Source organism: Sorex araneus, chromosome 5 (genome assembly GCF_027595985.1).
Source record: "Sorex araneus isolate mSorAra2 chromosome 5, mSorAra2.pri, whole genome shotgun sequence".
In the NCBI taxonomy this organism is placed as follows: Eukaryota; Metazoa; Chordata; class Mammalia; order Eulipotyphla; family Soricidae; genus Sorex; species Sorex araneus.
Genome location: NC_073306.1, coordinates 77,443,062 through 77,461,495, shown reverse-complemented (window position 1 = coordinate 77,461,495; position 18,434 = coordinate 77,443,062). Strand labels below are relative to the sequence as shown.

The 18,434-nt window shown below is 37.7% G+C and overlaps 1 protein-coding gene across 3 annotated transcripts in view; it reads right to left on the bottom strand.

The window, feature by feature from the left end:
- PKN2 (protein kinase N2) overlaps positions 1-18,434 on the bottom strand; it is a 114,375-nt gene that overhangs the window by 74,841 nt on the left and 21,100 nt on the right. The window lies entirely within an intron of this gene.

The following is an 18,434-nucleotide window of genomic DNA, read 5'->3' as shown; positions in this document are numbered from 1 at the left end:
ATCTCGGATAAGATAACATCTTGAACCTTTTACACATTTAGTGTCTGTAAAATCTAAATAAGAGCACTTTTCAGAGATACTGTGGCAGTTCAAAAGATAGCGAAGCTCCAATTAAAAAACTTGGTTCAGGGGCCAGAATGATAGTACAAAGGGTAGGGCATTTGTCTTCATGCAGACCTGTATTTGATCCCTGGTACCCCATATGGTGGTCTGAGCCCACCAGGAATCATCCCTCAGCATAGAGACAGAAGTAAGCCCTGAGTATCACCAAGTGTGACCCCAACACCAATAGAAAAAAAAATTCTTGGTTCACTGCAGTCACTTCTTAAAGCAAAAATTATTATTAAATTCTGTAAGTGTAGGTTTTATCCTCAGTAAAACCTCCTAAAAACAAACATACTGGCAAAAATAGTTACCTGTATGATCACATTTAAATAAGTGAATTAAATGCCTCAGAAGTTAGGAAAATGTCCTACAGGGGAAGATTATATTCAAACTTCCACTTATTTATTTCATGGTTAACCATCCCACCAATTGACAATCAGGCTAACTTATTACAAAAGCATCACCAGAAAATATGTCCACATAATGTCCTACTGATAAAAAAAAAATAAGAAAATATACAACATCAGCTATTCAAAACATAGTTGAATAAAATAAAAAGTCCACTTATTTAAAACAATCAAGGTCATATCCTACCTATATGTGTATAATTTACTACTTTATGCTCCATACTTGGTTAATTTTTTCTTTCTGACACAGAAAACTAGAAAAAACTTTTGAGAAAAGGAACTGAAGAGGACACAGAAATTAAAGAGACGTTTCACTACACACTTTTTTGTACCCTCATTTGAACCACATACCTAACTGAAAGTATTATATTTCTTTGTGAATTACCATAGCATTTAAGTTGTACTTAAATTCTTGGTGCAAATTTCTATTTTTTTGATTTGGGGGCAACATCTGGGTGTGCTCAGGTTTACTCTTGGGTTCAGGGATCATTAAGGCACATATTGGGGATCCAAATGTGATGCCAAGGATAGAATCCAGGTTGACTGCATACGGGCAAACACCTTATACTCCATACTATTTTAAACAAACAAACATGCATCTTGAAAAATAGTGAGTCAATATATGGTAATATATGGGACCTTGTCTTGACTTTGGTACCAATTTACCTTGTGCTCACAGCAATACTATGCAAAAAAAAAAAGTAATAGTTGATAAACTTGTTCTGCTTTTTTTGTTTTTTTGCCATACCTGGCAGTGCTCAGGTGAACATATAAAATGCTGGGACATATTATTCAAACAAATGTTTAAATAATAAAAAGATTATAATATAGAAAAAATTTGTATAATTTCCAGGTTCGATGGACAATAAACTGAAAATCTATTGGTCTTAAATTTCTGATTCTCACCTATGCTGTTATAATATAACTACGTCAAAATAATGCATAGGTGTTTAACATAAAACATTATCAGTTTTTGAGTTTTGGTTTTGGGATCACATCCAGCTACAATCAGCCCGGTGCTTGGAGTCACTCTTGGCATACTGGAACTGAACCCAGGTGTTCTGAATTTAAAACACATACTCCAGTTCACTGAGCTCTCTTCATCCCCAGGCTGGGTTTTGTCATTGTTGCTTGTTTGTTTACTTTTTGAGTAGAACATAAGTCCTTTCTACTTATTTAATTTCCAAAGTATATAAAATCCACCTTTGGCTAGTCTTCTAAAATATTTGCACATACGAGACTGTTAAAAAATAAAATCCCAAATTCCTGCTGTCTAGCTTCAGATAAAAAAGGACTGAGAGAGTGCCAGAGAGATAGTTCAGACATCAGATGTATGTGTCTTGCACATGCAAGAACTTGAGTTTGATCCTGACACCTTTATGCCTGAGGAACACAGCAAGGTTGGTCAAGCATTACCCTGTCACTGTGCTATTAGGTCTGGTTAGTCGAATTCCAGTGGCAGTGGCCCAGACCCCATAACCACTATTTGGGAACCCCCTGAGTTCCTTCGGAACAGGACTTAACCAGCACTTACAGGAAGTTTAAGTTAATTGTACTCTTCAAGATATTTTATTTCTATCCTAATTAGACTTTTAAAAAAATCATATAAATGGCTTTTGCAAATTTGTAATCTGTTGAGTCTTATGAGGCAGAGGTTCCATAAATTTTTTCGGTTCACTGTGATCTTTGTGTCTTAAGAAAATTCTTATGCCCACAGCCGAAACATAACAATTTCATTTATTAAGCAATAAAGTCTAAACAACTTTACAACGTACCTTGTAACAATTTTCTTTCTAAATAATGCAAATTTTTTTTTGGTGTGCTTTTTGGGTCACACCCGGCGATGCACAGGGATTATTGCTGGCTCTACACTCAGGAATTACCCCTGGCGGTGCTCAGGGGACCATATGGGATGCTGGGAATCGAACCCGGGTCGGCCGCGTGGAAGGCAAACGCCCTACCCGCTGTGCTATCTCTATTGCTCCAGCCCCTAAATAATAAAAATTTTAAGAAAAACTCATACTTCATTCTTTAATAACCAATGCTATTTATCTTATTACTGTTAGGTACAATATCTCACTGAAGTTAGATTGAACACTCTCATCCTCATTTCCTGTTCTAAGGGATCAGAGAGTAATACTAAAATGTGACCCCAGTCTGTTTACATGGTATCCAACAAAACGCCAGTTGTCACCATTTCCTAGACACATTTCAAATACACTGCCGCCTCCTAAGGCATCCAGAGAGCTGTTTTACACTCTGAGACCCACAACATTAAGTTTTAAAGGCTTTGAAACAAAAACATTTTTTATGAAAATGGCTTCTTTATTGAATGTGAACTTTTTGATGGTGCTTCTTACTTCAACTACCAATTCATTTCAACTTATACCATAAATTCTAATTCTATCACTATAATCCCACTGTTTGTTGATTTACTCAAGCGGTCACCAGTAACATCTCTATTACACTCAGCCCAGAGATTTTAGCAACCTCTCCTTACTCGTCTTTCCCAGCGATTGGAGGCTCTGACAGGGTCAGGGGAATGAGACCTATCGTTATTGTTTTTGGCATATCAAATACGCCACATGTAGCTTGCCAGGCTCTGCGGTGCGGGCGGGATACTCTCGGTAGCTTGCCGGGCTCTCCTAATTCTATCAAATAACCAAAAAAAAAAAAAGGTCCAGACAGAAGACAGTTTCTCCTGGCTTGGCTATTACCCCTGTGCAACATCAGGAAGTAATACCTTTCCCTTTTTTTCCTTCCATGCTTGGTTAAAATTTAATTTGCTTTTCGTCTATGCCCTCTCTTCAATAAAATGCCTCGCTTGTGTATTCTGACATTAGAGATCTTATACAATGATCCCCCCTCCCTTATATTTAGTCACACAATAAATATGAACAATTGAGGGCACAAACTATGTTTGGCAGATTAGCTCTGTTTTGTCTTTTCAATGATTGCAGTTATATATTTTGTTAGATTTCAGGGAAATCAGTTATTATGAGGAAGGAAGTCTTGCTTTCCTCTTTCTGATAAAAAGAATGCAATACTCTAGGAAACTTAAAGGCAAAACTAATATTCAATCACAGGGAAGTTATAGGAGTAATGGTGGGGGGTTGGGGACTCAATCATGTGCCTGACCTTGGGGTTCAATCCCTGGCACTACATGCTCCCTTGAGCACCACTGGGCTGCAGTGGCCCTGGTGGACCTTGGAACCATGATATCCTCTGCCCTAGCACTGAACCCCAGCAAGGTTAGCTGAGAATTATGGGGAGTGGCTCCTGTGCCACTGAGTAATCTTGGGACACCCCCAGTACAAACAAATGAAACTTCAAACTCCCAAGTAATGTTCAGTATCTTCTGCCTATCATCTTACATATAAAAGAAAATGTAATTCTCCTATATTTTTTAAACAATGAAATCACAAAGCTTCGTCACAATAGTGTAGTCAAATCAATTAAACACTATTTACTTCCCTCCCTTCTCCCTCCCTTCCTCGGGTTTTGAGGCCACACCAGGATCAGCCTCAAAAGATTAAAGCAAGTGCTTTAATCCTTGTACTATATCTTTCAGACCCTTATGTGCTTTTCCTACACCCTATTCTTTTCATTATTCATCTAGATCATCACGAAATACTTATTTTAAAATATCTGAAGTCTTTCATAGTTAATCTTATTTTTAATTACTTATGTATTTTTAACGTAATTAAAATTTTTTATCACTGTTAAAGCAGCTATTTAATCATATGGATTAAATTCAAACACAGAAAACCGTTTGAAGTTAAAACCAACAGGAATTATATTTTTAAAAAGTAAATAATTGGGGGGTTCAGTGGGTCTCAAAAAAAAAAAAAAACACAACAACCAGGAATACAGATACAGTAGGCCTGTAGTACTGTCGTCCAGTTGTTGATCGATTTGCTCAAGCAGGCACCAGTGACATCTCCATTGTGACTTGTTACTATTTTTGGTATATCGAATATGCCACGAGTAGCTTGCCAGGCTCTGCTGTGCGGGCGGGATACTCTTGGTAGCTTGCCGATCTCTCCGAGAGGGAGATGTGTGTGATGAATTCAGAATATTTTCTTCAGTATTCTGTCAGTATATCAGTGTATTCATTGCCTTTGTCCAATCTGTGTGTGTGTATGTGTGTGTGTGTGTTTGTGTGTGTTGCTTGATTTTTAGGCCACTCTGGCAGTACTCAAGAATCACTCCTGGTACTGTTTGTGGGGCTGTATGCTGTGCTGGAGGTCAAACTAGGTTTGTGCACACTCAAAGCAAGTGATTTTGACACTGCAGGATCTATTCAGCTTCTAATCTCCTATTTAATCTCTACCCTAAGTTTTTTACTTTGGTTCCTTTGTAAATTCATCTAATTTCATCTTTTTGTTTTTTTTATCTATGGACTAGAACGATAGCACAGCGGGTAGGGCATTTGCCTTGCATGCAGCCAACCCGGGTTCGATTCCCAGCATCCCATATGGTCCCCTGAGCACCACCAGAAGTAATTCCACCAGGAGTAATTCCTAAGTGTAGAGCCAGGAGTAACCCCTGTGCATCGCCGGGTGTGACCCAAAAAGCAATAAATAAATAAATAAAAACATAAAAACAAGAAATTAGGAGACAGAATATAAGGTATGAGGATCCTAGTTCTATTTATTAAGATTTTCAGGTCTGGATCAATAGAACAGCCTTGTGTGTGGCCAACCTGGATCCCTGGCACCTTATGCCAGGTCCCTTGAGTACTGCCAGGAGTGATCCCGGAGCACCAATGGATGTGACTCCAAAACAAAACAATTTTTTTAAAAAAGTGACTTCCAGAATAAGAATCAAATAAGATAGGAAGAAATATTTTATGAGATATATGAGCGAGAATTTCCCAAAATTTAAGAATGAAATAAAAGATCTGAATGTCACACCACGTTGCAAATAAGATAAATGGCAATAACATCAAAGGGGGGGGTGGTAGTAGGCATATTACCTATACATGATTAACAATTACACCAATATAAGATTTGTGCTTAGTAAATGGTATCACTGTATCACTGTCATCCCAAATTACCACATACACACATGTATTTGATATGCCAAAAAACGTAACAATAGGTCTCATTCCCCTGACCCTGAAAGAGCCTACTCAGGGAAAGACGAGTAAGGAGAGGCTGCTAAAATCTCAGGGCTGAGTGTAATAGAGACATTACCGGTGCCCACTCAAGTAAATCAACAAACAACGGGAGATCTGGGTGGAAGAGGCCCAGTCCTGATCCGAACAGCCACTATCTCTGTACATGAGAGGTCATGCAGTGGCTGGGATCAGCCCAGGGTCAGCTACATTCAAGACAGTGCTTTAAACTCCTGTACTCTTTCTCCAGCTCTCAACTTTTACCTGAAGATCTCAATTATTACCAAGACTTCTCCAAATTACCACATACACACAGCAAAAAAATTAACGTTCTAGAAAAAAATTCACAGATGAACTAAGACAGTGTCTATGGTTCACTTACATCAGTCCTCTGATAACTAATCTTGTGGTTTCATTAAAGAAAAATTGTATTCACAGAAAAGAATATACCTTTATTTATCTCCTAGAAGACAAAAGATATTTCTATGTCATATGGTGACCATAGTCTAGATTTAAACAATAAACTGTATGGTATGTTTAAACAGAGGCTGGAAATACGTAACAAGAAAACCTAAAAAGTGTGGTTCTTTTGACTCAGTAATTCTAATTCTATAAATATAACCTTGGAAATCTTTACTATGTAGTCTAAACAATAAGGCTTTAAACTAACTTATAGGAAAGAGAATGTTCAAGGTGCTAAGGTAACAATAGAATTTCAAGTAGTCTAGGGGAATAAGGGAAGGTTTCCTCTTATGCTCCTTATCCTTACTATCATTATTATATAGAAGGATTCTGACTCAATATATTGTTGCCATGTACACAATTTTATTTAAAATTATGCTTAACATAAGAACAAGTAAAAGATGACTGTAAAGATTAAATATCTGAAATTATTTCTGAATAAAAAAGTTTAGAGGAATTACGGAGTATTTCATTAGCACCTGGTACCTCCCCTGCCATCTCTTTTTTAAGCAATGAACATACATGAACTCTCTAAGGAAATGACAATATTTAAAATAAACAGAAATGAAAGTGGCCTATGGCAGCAGAGCAGTACTAAGTGTAAGGCCCTGGATTTGTTGCCTGGTTATGGAAAAAAAAAAAAACAACAACAAAAATAAGCATAAAGTAACATATTTCAGTTCTGGCAAATGTAAAAACTTACAGTAATTTTATAATACAGTATTCTTTGCTACTTAACTAGGCTATCCCGAGCAAATACAATTCTATTGCAAGGGATGAGGCTACACATTCTACTCTAATTAGATCATATCATGTGTCAGCCAAGTGTTTCAAATATAAAAATGTTAATATATATTTGACACACCACTATTTTTGCTTTATGAAATTACAAAATTTTGATCTTTAGACTAAAACACAAGTTGACATTTTCAACTTTACAACATTTCAACACAGTCAATGTGAATTTCAGAAAAACACTGAAATAAGAACAGGATTGGACTCAAAGAACAAAAAAATGAAGAAAAGTCTGTCACTTGTAACCAAGTACTTCATCTAGGGAGAGACAGGAAAGGATGTTTATTTCTCACTGGCCAAGTTCCCAGAGAAGGAAAGAGAAGTCTGTTACTTTCTCTTATATTATAGAAATACAAAAGTCTGACCTATGAGATGCCAAAAAAATGTTCCAGTATCCCTAAAAAAAACTCAATGGGTATGACTCAGGTACTGTTTTTGCAAAGAGCAATGTCGAAGACAGTGTAGCCTACCAAGATCCTGAGGAGCGAAGTACATAAAGAAAAGTAAGTGACTTAATTGGTTTCAGCATAAGTCTCTCAATGTCTAGTTTACTCCATCCCACAGTCTTCTAGAAGATACTCTGAGCATCTTTTTCTTTATCTTATCAACATTTTGACCTGTTTTTACATTAATAGCTAGTACGTTCCTAAAATTAGGGCCACTGACAAGGCTTATTTCTCATTATTCTCTAACTTCACTCACACTAACCTTCTACGTCTCCAGGGACTTGTTCTTAAAGGGAAAACAAGGAACCAGTTCTTGCCCCAGCCCTGGCTAGTTTTGCAACTCAGGCGTGTCATCCTTTCTCTTAGTACCTGTTTGCTCAACTGCAAAACTGACGTTGGGGTTTACTTTTAGTATTCTTGTCAATGTTCTGTTTTTATCTAAACTTTTTTTAATACACAGAAACTTTAATAAATGCTAATGGAAATATAAAAACAGTAATATGGCACAATTCAGCTTTTTTTATGTACTCAATTTATAAGGGAAGACTGACATGAAAGCAAGCATAATCTGAAGCAGCAGCAGCAAAATTTTACACAAATAAAGGGGGGAAAAGAGAGATGAGTGCTAACAAAAAAATGTTAACTCAAATGTATTATGTTCAAAAGAACTAGCATTTGAAGACAGACTGGCTATTAAGAATTTTGTTATAGCAACTGTTAAAGCTTCAATTTCCTCATTTAAAATTTGAAATTATGTATATCTACCTTTACGGTGTCATTTCTAAGTTTCGTAATGGCAATACTGAGAGCAAAAAAGTGTTTTCACAGCAACAATACAGTTCCTGCAACACATCACTGAAGCAAGTAGTGCTGGGTTCCTACATAATATCCTCTCAATATTCTTGCTTTAAAATGTCCTATTTTGTTAGATGCAAAAAAAAAAAAATTCACAGGTGCAAGGAACCTCCGATGAATGAGAAACTTGGGTATTGGGGCCACCACACGGCTGTGCGTGTGGGCTGCTCCTCCTGATCTCTGCTCATTAGACATTTTACAAGTAAGTTTTAAGACATAACACCTGGGGCCCTGGTGACTTCAACAAACTGTATGGACTTTGGAATTTTTGTTTTAGATGTTACAAAATCATAGGTATCCAAGTATCATTTAGGGCTTCTGAATAAATATAAAAAGCTTGGATTTTTCTTTGAGTTAAATAAGGCAAGATTTAGGCAAGTAAGCCATAGGTAAAATCTCCTAAGTTAAGGGTACACTTAAACGGACAGTGAAAAGCCGGAAAACACCTTAGGAAGTTGTAGGCGAGTATCACCAACAAATGTTCAAACAATTCTTGCCTCCCTGTAATCATATGATCATATGATTAATCGCCACATTCCAGGCTGGTCTTTTGAGAGTGACATGGCAGACACTGGATGCAGAACTCCAAAGGAATTATAGCTGCTGGTTTTTGCTCCTAAAAAATCCAATTACTATGTAAATAAATCCAAACTATTCTTCTAGAAAGACCATAGAGGATGAAAGATACCATGTAAAGAGAAGTGGGAGAGACCAAAATATCCCATCTGCTCCAACAACTTCAGCTAACACAGACAGTGAATACATAAAAGATGTAGTAGAGTTCTAGTCCCTCCTAGTTACCAGCCGAATCAGTTGCATAATGTAGCAGAGAAAACACCAGCAAACCCACAGTATACAAAGATGCTTGTTAACCTACAATGTGATACACAGGCTACTACCATTATCCAGGCAAGATATGATCCAGGCAAGTCTTAGCAATTACAATTATTAATTAATTTTGTTAACTCCCAATATAAAGCATAACATTCTAATTTGAGGGATGGGGAAGTTAATAAAATTATCATTCTGCATGTAGGAAAAAACTTCTTTTTTTCCACTTTGTTTCTACACAAAACACACTTTGAGGATATAGGAATAGTCAGCAGACTTCCTCTAAAAAGAAAACAAAAATATCTGTTACTCAAAAAATGTGTTTAGAAAAATAATTTCTTTCCCACCATATCATAAAACTGAGCTTAAACTGCATGTGGGCAAGAGTGTCCAAACTCTGAAATTCAGTGGCTGGGTTAGAAACAGTCATGTAATTTGAGTATGTCCATTTGGATGCCCCGTTTAAGTACTGATATGAAAGTCTGTAAAGATGGTAGACCAGTTAGGGACTTCAAGTCTTTAAAAACACAGTAGTAAGTTCGCTGGGTTTTCTTTCAACAGAAAGAAATTTCTCCAGACTGGGCACCAGAGCAGCCTACAAACTGGAACCTTCAAACTTGAAGTTTATTTGGTTTTATCTGTTTGTGTTTTGGGTCATACCCAGTGGTACTCAAGGATTACTCCTGGGTCTGTGTTCAAGGATCACTCATGGTAGGCTGTGTAGACCACATGGGATGCGCAGTATCAAACCTGGATAGGCTGCATGCAAGGCAGTGCCTCTCCAGCTGTACTATCATTCCAGCTGCTCAAACCCAAAGTTTAACAAAATCAGGAGAAAAAAAAGAGGCCACTCTAGTCAAAGAACTGTAAAAGGAACAACCTACAGAGGAGGTCTGAAACACAGGTCAAGAACCCTGGGTGCACATCTGTAAGCTAATCCATTTAACCAACTTCACAGACTTACGATTAAATCTCAGAAGAGATCAACAAGCCACAAAAATTCACAGGCACACAGGTGTTCCAGCTGAAAACTCTGGGGTATCCTGGGGGCGGGGGGAAGGAACCAAATTTTCACCCCGCCAAAGCCCCTAATTCTCCACAGCCACACTCTCCACAGCTGCCACCAGGCCAACTGCCCAACTCTGCTGCCTCACGACCCAGTTCCAGAGATGCCAAACTGCTGAAAATTCCAGGTAAGCTGGTCTTCAGGCTGAGAACTCTGGGGTCTCTCTGGAGTGGGGGGCAGCACCTTACCCACACCCCCAGACTCCGGAAGCCCCAGCAGTCATACCCACATTTCACAACCACTGCCATGTAAGCTCATGTAAAGAGAACTGCATGTCTAAATAAATTTCAGCACACAGTCACAGGTCAGGAGAAAAAGGAATGATAATGTAGCTAGAAATTGAAAGAAAAAAATTATCAATCAAGAATGACAGATCTGGAGAAACTGTCATTCAACAAGGGAGGGGCCAGAAAGAGAGTACAGTGGGAAGGGTATTTGTCTGGCATGAGGTTGATCTACATTCAATCCTAGCACCACATATCGTCCCCCAAACCCACCAGGAATGATCCCTTAGCACTTTTGGATAATAGGAAAAATTAAAAAAGCAAAATTTAAAAAAAAAAAGGAAGGAGAGACAAAGACTTTCTCAAACAGCTGAGACTTAAATCACCTGCTTGACAAAAGAACTATGAAGTTACTAATAGAGTAAATGGATGTACAAAGTAACAAACACACTAGTGTAAAATATATTAATACTGGAAACTATAAAGTCAAAGTTAGATTCTGTATTATAACAACTGTGTCTAAAAACCACTTAAAATTCAGAAAAAAAAACCCAGAAATTGTAAAAACAGCTATGACAATCAGTTATTTGACACACAATATAAAAAGCGACATCAATAACCTAAAACATAAGGGGGTTAAGTTAAAAGAAAAATTTTGAAATGCTTTTAAAGCTGTTACTGATTTAAAATAGGGTATTATCATTCAAAACTATTTTACTCCTGGCTCTGCACTCAGGGATCACTCCCGGCAGAGCCTGGGAGGACAATACGAGGTGCAGGATTGAAGGCACTGAACCTGCTGTAATATTGCTCCCGTCCCTCCTCTCGCACCTTTCTCCAGCCCCCGCTCATCTCAAAGTTTAATCACTGACCTAGCAGTGGCTTTTTTTTTTAAAAATCTTTGTAACTAGTGCTTTTTAATTTCAATTTAAAATTTTTTTCTAGAACAAGCTTTCCTTTCACAAACAAAATTATCATGGGATATATTTGGAATAACATGAAAATTTAATCTTGGGAGTCCTACCAATCTGATCAATAATTCTATTAACATGAGGAAAGTATAGAAATATAACAAAAAGTCTTTGCAATTGCTTTCTTTAATGGATCGATTTATTTATTTTTGGGCTGGAGTGGGCAGGGTGTTTTGGGCACATCGGGTAGGGCATTTGCCTTGCACGAGGCCGACCTGGATTCAATTCCTCTGCCCCTCTCTGAGAGCCCGGCAAGCTACCCATGGCGTATTCGATAGGCCAAAAACAGTAACAACAAGTCTCACAATAGAGATGTTACTGGTGCCCACTCAAGCAAATCAATGAGCAACGGGATGACAGTAATACAGTGAGTTTTATTTTTAAATGTTTTATTACTGAATCACCGTGAGGCAGTTACAGAGTTACAAACTTTTGTGCTTGCATTTCAGTCATACAGTGATCATGTACCCATCCCTCCACCAGTGCCCATTTTCTACCACCAATGGTCCCAGCATCCCTCCCACTACCCCCACACGGTCCCCTCCACCCCACCCTGCCTCTGTGGCAGGGCATTCCCTTTTGCTCTCGCTCTCCTTCTGGGTGTTGTGATTTGCAACAGAGGTATTAAGTGGCCATTATGTTTGGTCTATAGTCTACTTTTAGCATGCATCTCCTATCCTGAGTGGCCCTCCTAGCACCCCTTACTTGGTGGTCCCTGGATTGCACTCATTTGTGGAATGTAAAGTAACAGAATGGGAGACTAACATCCAAGAATAGTAAAGATAAGTACCAGGAGGATTACTCCACAACCTAGCAGTGATTCTTAAACGTGCATGTGAATACAGCTGTGGTGAGGATGGGGACCCTTTACAGAGACCTAGCGTGCAATTCTGATAAAAGCTCTGAATTCTCACAAAATTCTGTATTTGCAGCATACACACAAAATTTCAGGAAGTTCACAAATCCAAATCTAAGTATGTCAAGTTTAGAATCCATGTAAAGTCCAGACTTTTGTAAACCTGTTACCATCTAGTTATAAGCATTTCTCAGAAGCCTAGTAATATGGGGATTAAAAGAGACCTTTCCTGAAAATATACCCTATCACAAAAGGCAAACAATAAAATTTTATTAGCTTTCACAATCTCCTGCATATAAGCTACACAAAATTTTTAAGTAATCAGAAATATTTCTATTATTGTTTAACTTGTTTGGGTGTCCCCAGGCGCTAGCATCACTAGGGCTACACCGTCAGTGCCCGGGAGGCCTTGTGGTGCAGTAGATGACCCCAGACATGCGCTCCAGTTCTTTGGGCTATGTTCTAGCACTCTTCTAGCACTTTACCACTAAGCAACATCCCCAAACAAAAATTATATTAAGTAAAGCTTTGAACATTCAGACACAAGTCTTTCTGTCTAGAAGGTAAAGTAGGGAGATAACCATTCTGAACCTTCCCTATTCCTGAATATCTTAGAAGGTTAAATGCATAAAACCTTGTTTAGTGTCACTAACCTTAGCCGTATGTCGAATAATGATAATAGGTTCACGTATTTATTACTGACCCATAACCATAAACTAGTCTCTCAAAATGAAGGGTAAAAATAACATTTTGGTGGTCTTCCAAGCATTGCTCAGGAGTCCCGGGAGCCTCTTCTAGTGACTCTTGATTAACCAGGCCTGTAGTTCAATGTGGTGCTGCTCAAGTTTTACGGTGCCAGGGATTACTTGGGCCAACCTGGTGGTGCTCAGGAATTAAATTGGGCTTGGCAACATGCAACACAAGCACTTTAATCCTTGTACTCTCTCCAATCCCTAAAAATAATTATTATAGGTTATGTCTATAGTTTTCTTTCCTCTCTAAATGTGAATTCAAAGTTATTCCTCCCAGTCAGATCTTTTCAATGGGGCTTTCTCACCTTCTAAGAGCATTTTTTAAGTATGCAGAAATTCTAGTTGTAAAGATAGGTGGGAAAAATGACTCAGTAAGCACACAGATTCTATGAAAGAGAAAACCAAAAAACTAACAAATAATATAAATTACAAGTTTATCAGAACAATTACAAAGTTTTGTCTCCTAGTTCAAATTTTGGCACATAACATAAAAAAATCTGATTCTTAATCTTTTAAGTAAGATTAGTGTTATTTACATTATAGTCAAAGGACTATGATTACATTAGCAAAATAAATAAATCTTTGTCCAGTATCTGGCACTTATTATTAATGACCAAGAGTTATACGTCTTTACTATTATTACCAAATATAGTGAAAAAGTGGGCAAAGGATGGTAACATATCAAAATGAAAAAATGGAAATAAAATTAGTTTTCATGAGTAACACTGTAAATTCTGATATATCATAAAGACCTTCAACATGCTCAAGTGTCAACTGTTTTTAACTAAGTATAAAGCAGATAATGGCAGCAAGTCTGTTTCAAGCACAAAGCAGATAATGGTAGCAAGTCTGTTTCAGGAATGATTATAGGAACCTGGGAGAATTAAAGGACATGGTAGAGATACATTTGATGTTTGAAAGTATAAGAACAAATTTGTAGATAAAGAGTTGGACATAGATTAAGGAACAGAGGGCATGACAGAATGACAGAAGAAAGGAATCAGACATAGAATCCCCATTAAATATTTTACTGACCAGGTTGAAGAAACAAAACAAATTGTCATTACTCAGATCTGGGAAAATCAGTAATATTAAAACCATAACATACCCCCAAAAGAAAAACTAATCATCATCACAAGGTTTCTGAGTGAGATTTAATCAAGAAAGCATTTCTGATTAAAAAAAAAAGACAAATGCTATTTTCAGTGTAAAAGGGATGGGAAGAAAAAGAAAAGAAGTAGGCATCCAGGAGGATTCATTCAATTAGTTTTAGTATAAGGGGGATGGGGAGAAAAAAAAACTACTAGGAAAGGAATCCAGGAAGTTTCATTCAATTACTTTGGTTATTTGTAGTAATGGTTATTTCTTCAACTTGGGTGGCAAACCCCACAGTGATCTGTTTCACTAACCTTAATGTATCTTTTGAAATTCCCACAAAGTTTCATAATAAAAGAATAATACAAGAAACAAAGAAAGAGAATTACTAAACAGTAAAGATAATGTATTTCACTACTGGGGAAGTAGTGACAGATTCCCAGAAATTTATCTAACATAGGAATCTCCTCTCTGTTTGCCATTCTACACCACAAACAGGCAAAGGTAATAGTATTTGTAATATTTATTGAAAACACTTGGAGAATTTTAAGTTGAAATGCTATAGTGTCTATTTCAATATAAAAATATTTAATGTATAAATTCACGTCCATAAGAATTCATAAGCTTTTTATAATTTTAAAAATAATTTCCTACCTAGGACTTAATAACATTTCTTGTCATTTCACCAAACTGCAGAAATGATGTCTACAAATTGTTATAAATCAGGATAAAATTAAATGGCAGTAATAAAAAATAAAGTGGCACTAATGTGCAGAGTCAAATGAGATCGCACAAGTTGGTGTCTTCAGTTGATATTCACTTAAAGTCAAATTTTACAGTATTTTACATTTAAGGATATTCTATCAGTATTAATATTTAAAATGATCTGTAATACATCCTGGCTTATCTGAAGAAATCACACATTATATTTTTAACAATTCATAACGTAGTGTGCTCAGTTCTCTTGACAAATCTTTAATGTCAGTGTTTAACCACTGTTTTACATAAAATCCTCCATGAAAGTCATAAGCTACTACTACAGAAACGTGGGGAGGGGTGGGAATAGTCTCAAATAGTAGTATTCCAATAGACCTTCTGTTTTATAACTTGGCCTAAAACTTAACTTTTGTTAAAAATGTTTAGATGGCTGGAAAGATAGCTTACTAGAGTCAGGAGTGCATGCTTGCACGAAAGGAGGTTCAAGTTTGATCCCTGGCGCTGCAGATCTCCACCGGATCTCAGTTCTGAGCTGTCTACCTCCTGGAGTCACTGACCAACTACTAGCCATAGTGGTCCCTTAGCACTGTTTGAAGCCCCACCCCTTGAATTATTTCATTCAGCAACAATACTCTGTAAAATTCAATTCCAGAAACTACTGTACAAAGTTGAACAAGTCTCTCCTCCTATAAGCTGGTGGGCAGATACTATGTTTACAGAAATATATCTACCTTTGTATAAAACTTGTGTGGCCCAAATCCTCCCACTTATAAAAATTAATAAAATGTATAGTTATGTAGCACTGTAGCACTGTCATCCCCTTGTTCACTGATTTGCTCGAGCAGGCACCAGTAACGTCTCCATTGTGAGACTTATTGTTACTATTTTTGGCATATCGAATATGCCACGGGTAGCTTGCCAGGCTCTCCCATGCGGGCAGGACACTCTCGGTTGCTTGCTGGGCTCTCCGAGAGGGACAGAGGAATCAAACCCGGGTCGGCCGCGTGCAAGGCAAACACTCTACCCACTGTGCTATTGCGCCAGTCTGGATGGCCGTGTGGTCTAAGGCACCAGACTCAAGTTCATAGTTATGTAACTTGAAGAAAATTATTTTCAGCCCCCCCAAATATGCATGTAATGCAGAAGTGATTTTCTAAAACAGTGTCACAACAGTAACTTTCTTAAAGGCATAGAAAAGCAGTTAAAAATAATTGTTCCTGGGGGCTGGAGCAATAGCACAGCGGGTAGGGCGTTTGCCTTGCACGCGGCCGACCAGGGTTCGATTCCCAGCATCCTATACAGTCCCCTGAGTGCCGCCAGGGTTAATTCCTGAGTGCAGAGCCAGGAATAACCCCTGTGCATCGCCGGGTGTGATCCAAAAAAGCAATAATAATAATAATAATAATAATAATAGTTCCACATTATATCTTTTTCCCTTATCAGGCCTAAAGGTACATATATAAAGCATAATAATTCTATAACCCAACAGAATTATACATACTATAGTTTCGTTAGAAATGTGGAAGGTGAGAGGGAAAAAACAGAAATGTGGAAGATGATAAAAAAATCTCTTCCTCTTTAAAGTTTGATTAAAATGCCCCAAACCTATTATAGATTTGAACCCTATAGATTTCATCTATCTACTGAGCAGTACAGCCACATTTCTATCTACAACTGTTAGTTTTATAAGCATTTTAAAAGCATTTCAAATATATCACTGTCACTGTCATCCCGTTGCTCATCGATTTGTTCGAGTGGGCACCAGTAACGTCTCTCATTGAGAGACTTATTGTTACTGTTTCTGGCATATCCAATACGCACGGGTAGCTTGCCAGGCTCTGCTGCGCGGGCTCGATACTCTCAGTAGCTCGCCAGGCTCTCCGAGAGGGGCGGAGGAATCGAACTCGGGTCGGCCGCGTGAAAGGCAAACGCCCAACCACTGTGCTATCGCTCCAGCATTGTGTATCAAAGGCAATAACTCAAATATGTTAATCACCTCATTAACATGGAAATCAATTTTTCAGCTCAATCCTGTCCCTAATTTATTATTTCTATAACTACTGTTGGGAAGGACTCGAGCGATAGTACAGCAGGTAGGGCATTTGCGGTTCGATTCCTCCATCCCTCTCGGAGAGTCCGGCAAGCTACCAAGAGTATCCCGCCCACATGGCAGAGCCTGGCAAGCTACCCGTGGCGCATTCGATAGGCCAAAAAAAGTAACAAGTCTCACAATGAAGATGTTACTGATGCCCACTCGAACAAATCGATGAACAACCTAATGACAGTGCTACACTGCTACTGTTGGGAAAAAATGTGAAGCCAGAAATATAATTAAAATACCCTCTATTTTAATGGGCACTTATATACAAATCTTGGGCACTAATACACTTCCAATATAGAAATATGTTTTGCAACCAACCACATAGGGAAGGTGGGGCAAATACTGAAGGCGAGAGGAGAGAGGTGATGCAGTGAAAGAAATTATAAACAGAAAATATTATGTACTTATTATAGTTCCATCACTCGTTTATTAGAAGAACTAGAGCAAATTCTCTTCTATTTGTTTGCTTCTGGCCATACCTGAGATGCTCCTGGATTATTCTTGGCTACACACTCAGAAATTATTCCTGACAGTTTATGGGAAGCCATATGGGATGCTGGGGATTGAACCAGGGCAGGCCACATGCAAAGCAAGTGTCCTACCCTACCCACTGTACTATCTCTTCAGCCCTGCCACAACCACTTCTTAAAATTTATTTTCAACTGCTTCCCCCCCAAAAAAAAATTCTGATTCATTTTATATTAACTCAAAATCGGCATTAAATCTTTTTTTTAATTTTTAAAATTTTATTTTCATAGTTGTTCACAATACCTAATTACATTCAATATTCCAACACCAATCCCACCATCATTACACCTTCCCACCACTATTATTTTGAAGTTTCCCACTACCACTCAAGCCTGCCCCACAGGCAGATACGATATAATTTTTTTCTATTGCTTGTTATGAATAGTATAAGATGTCTGTAAGGGTCTATCTCACAGTGATCCAACAAAAAAGCAAAAAAAAAAAAATAGTGGCATTATATCTCTTTTGAATCACATAAAAAACATTTGCTCGAAAGAGATAATTGCGGGTCATATATTTCTTTATTCCATTATTCTAGCTCAACAGTTTTCAAAATGTGATCCAGAGGTCCCTGGAAATTCCAATTTCCTCAAGTAAATACTTAATATCTATTTTCCCCATATTTACCATTACATATTTTAATTCTTATATGACCAGATCACAGTGAATGTAATAAATGTGCAACACTATTATTTGAATGGAGAAATGGCTGTTCAAAGTTGACAAAATAAGTGAAAAAAACATGTAATTCTCCCCCCTTCCCCATCTCTCTCTAAAATAAAATCTTGGCATCATACCCAGCAGTGCTGGGACTACTCCCATTTTAGTGCTTGAGGATGACTCCCAGTGGAGGGTAGGAAACCACAATGGAGATCAAATCCAGGTCTCTGTCATACAAAATGTGCACTACAGCCCTTTAAACTTTCTCCCAGCCGAGACATAAAATTTGAAAGAAAAAAAAACAACATTCTAACCATGAAGGCCATTTGGGTACAGGAACATGGATATTACATAACTGATCAAAATTTCTATTTGTATTATATATACCAGATAGCAAAATACGACATTCTGCATAGATACAAGTTCCGAACAAGATGCTAATGT